Here is a 3,986-nt window from a genome sequence, read left to right as displayed (position 1 = left end):
TTAGGAGTTGAGACCAGCATTAGGAAAAGATGTTAATAAACCGTGAATCTGGATAGTTTACAAGAGTTCTTTGTACCTATTCTTTGCTAAGTTTGAGATTCTTTTAAAATCAAAAGTAAAACAACTATATTTACATATCACTAAGGCCCTCTGAGGTTAGCTGTGTGGCACACCTGTACACTTCCTCACCAGAACATGCTTATCAAGAGTCAATTTGTATTTGTAACCTAAAATATTTACACCTCTCATTATACTTATGGAATTTAAATATTCCAACTAATGAAATACAAATAGTAAGTTGTTTCTGTGAAAACTAAATTGATGAAGGTGAACAAATGAGTTACAGTAGAACTAGATATAGGTAAGAAAAATCTGTAAAACTTTGGGGGAAAAATTGTACAAAATCTAGACCGACTTGGGACTCAAAGTGCTCAAATGTGTCTAAGTTCTTGCTCTGCTTTGAAGAAAACACTGAAAATTGTAAACAATTTAAACAATGCAATTATAGTAAAGACAATGGGGAGCTGCGTCCAACAGAGTCACGCTCAGATTAAAGGTCTTGGCCCTCCTTCAAAGATTAGTGAGTGAGTGTATAATTATACGTTTGAGTCAAAATAAAAAGGCTAGAGTATATCTGCCTTTTTTCATGATATACCACTCTGACTTTTTAAATTAACTGACCAAGAAGTGGTCCCAATTTTAGTGGGAAAAAGAGTCTCTACTATAGTTTCTTTTTTTATTGAAAAAGTGATACACATGTAAAATATTCAAATAGAAGGAAATGCCACACATCGGAAGAAACGTTTCCCTTCTGTATTAGTCTGCAGGGTTTGTTCCAACAAAATTCCAGGGACCAGATGGCTTAAATAACAGAAATTTACTTACTCACAGTTCTGGAGGCTAGAAGTCCAAGATCAAGGTGCCATCAGGATTGGTTTCTGGTGAGACTCTCTTCCTGGCTTGTAGGTGGCCGACTTCTCAACATGTCCTCACATGGCATTTTCTCTATGCCTACACACATGTACACTAGCCCTGGAGGATTAGGGCCTCACCCTGGTGACCTCATTTAATTACCTCCCTAAAGGCCCTATCTCCAAATACAGTCACATTGTGGCTTAGGGCTTCAACACAAGCATTGGGGGTAGGGGGCACAATTGAGTCCATAGCACCTTCCATGCCAGACTCCCAGTCCTCCTGGGTTTTGTGTGTGTGTGTGATGCTCAAATGGAAGCAGAGTCTACATACTGTTCTGCACCTTGCTTTTCTCACCTTACAACCACATCACAGAGATATTCCAAGTCAGTGAGTGTAGATTTAGTGCATTTTAATGGTTGCGTACTATTCTATTGAATGGATATACCATAACTTATTTCAGCAATTTCCCATTGCTAGACAGTTCAAGTTCCCCTTTTTCCCCCCAGTCTTGTTGTTACAAAAATCCTTTAAAGAATTTTTTGTTTATTTGTTTGTTTGGTGAGAAGATTGGCCCTGAGCTAACACCTGTGCCAATCTTCCTCTACTTTGTACGTGGGATGCCACCACAGCATGGCTTAGACAATGGTATGTAGGTCCACGCCTGGGATCCAAACTTGCAAACCCTGGCTCACCCAAGCAGAGTACACAGACTTAACCATTACACCACCGGGCCAGCCCCCCCTTTAAAGAATATTTTTTATAGCGTATCTTTATACAACTTTTGGAAGTATATCTATAGGATAAATTTTAGAAGTAAAATTGTTAGGTCAAAGGAACTTTGTATAAACTTTCAAAATATATTGTCACCCTGAACTTTAAAAAATTTGTACCAATTTATACTCTCACCAACAGTGTTTAAGAAAGCTTGTTCTTCCCACCTGCGCTCTCACACCACCACACACACACACACACACACACACACACGCCCCTCCAACACTGTATCATCAAACTTTTTGATCTTTGCCACTGAGCTAACACAAAGGATAAAATTGTCAAATCAAACTCACAAATCAGAGGTCTTACCCAATATGAAGCTTTACCAATAATTTCAAAGATACCAGTAGGGGGCTGGCCCAGTGATCTTAGTGGTTAAGTTTGCACGCTCTGTTTCAGTTTCCCAGGGTTCACAGGTTCAGATCCTGGGTGTGGACCCACACACCACTCATCAAGCCATGCTGTGGCAGCAACCTACATACTAAATAGGGGAAGATTGCCACAGACGCTGGCTCAGGGACAATCTTCCTCACCAAAAAAAAAATACATATATATACACATATATATATATACATGTATACACATATATATATATACACACACACACATATATATATACACCAGTAATCAGGAGGCACAAAGTAGGGAGTGGTCCAAGACTCTTAATGCTGCTCCCCAGGTCCTTTCTTCTTGCTTTGGATGCACCCTGGCCCTAGACAACAGATGTAGTTTCTAAATAAGGTGTGAAGTCACCTCACATAGGAGCCAACTTGGTTATGAAACATCACCATTTTATGCTAAGTTACATAGCTTATATGGTATTTTCCAGTCATACACCTCAAATCCACATGGATTCCTGCTGTGTTTACTGTAAACAGCCCCAGCCCAGGGGCATCTTGCTAAAGCAATTCTATAGATATGAATTCTCCAGCCAGTAAATACTATTAGTTTGTTTGCCAGGAAGTCCGTTATTACCATATCTATAAGAATCACATGCTGGCTTGCTTTCTAGTATTCCCTTATAAAGAGAGAGAGTGGATTGCAGATCTGGCTAAGGCACCAAAGCAGGGAAGAAACCCATAACAAGCAGATACAATGTAAATGCTATGTAAATAGTTATTATACTGTATTGTTTAGGGAAAATGACAAGAAAACAAAGTCTGTACATGTTCAGTAGATGCAACCATGGTAGGTCTTTCCACCCACGGTTGGTTGAATCTTCCCAGGTATATGAGGGCTGACTGTATAAGAAGCTTCCCCTTCTAGGTGGGCCGGTTCAGTCCAAGTCAGCCTGGGTCTTAATAGTACTCACAGAGAGTGAACCAGTCTAACACTAGGCTTCCGGAAGCTTCAGCTGACAATCCACGGCTCACTATTTCCCAACATCCCATGCCATTAAATCAGAGTCTCAGAGTGGTGCCCAGGCATCAGTCATTTTTAAAGCTTTCCGGGTAATTCAACTCTATGTCATTAACTTGAGAGTCATTGCCCTAGCCTATGCATCTTTCAATTAGCGTTTGGCTTAAATATGCACTAAGCGGAACCACTGTATCAACAAACAAAGGACCCATAGATATTAGCTAAAAAAAGACATCTAGCAAACAAATGGTAGGAAGAAAATGAGTAAAACAATCCAGCTGGGGCGTGTGTGGCAGGAATGGATAAAGCAAGCAAATAAGAGGAAGCAAAAACGACATTGGAATTGTCTTGGATCTCTATGCCCAGCCACTGCAAGTTTAAATATGCTACTAACTTACGGGGTAGGAGGAGTGACTAGAACGATGGAATGGCCAAGCAAGAGCGAAGCCCAACTGAAACCTGAAGGCGCCCTCGTCGGCACCGAGTTATTTTAGATTAGAACTCTAAATGATACGGGGGAAAGAACGCCTAGACTGCGTCCAAAATCTGCCCAAACTAGCTGCGCAACCTCAAAGTAAATCTCTCTGGACCAGAGATTCCCAATGTCTAAAATGAGGAGACAGCGTTAGCAACCCTCAATATCTCCCTCCTAGTCTAACTCTGATGCTATAAACAAGGGTTTGTAGACACACAGATCTCCTTTCTTCAGAAAGGGTCCTAAACGCTCCTCGGGCTTCGAGCCACACTCTTATCCCTACTGGGTTTCCTCAGCCCGGGGCACGGACCGTGCGCACAGCACCCGCCCCCGAGCCCTCACAGCCCCAGTCGCGGGCGTGCCCTCGGCGCCCCGCCTCGAGGGCCTTCTCCGAGCTTCCTCCACCTCCCTGGCCGCCCTCCGCGCGCGCCCGGGCCCGACTGGGACCTCGGGAACCACTTGT

This window comes from Equus quagga, chromosome 13 (assembly GCF_021613505.1).
Source record: "Equus quagga isolate Etosha38 chromosome 13, UCLA_HA_Equagga_1.0, whole genome shotgun sequence".
Lineage (NCBI taxonomy): Eukaryota > Metazoa > Chordata > Mammalia > Perissodactyla > Equidae > Equus > Equus quagga.
Note: the sequence above shows the minus strand (reverse complement) of the source record.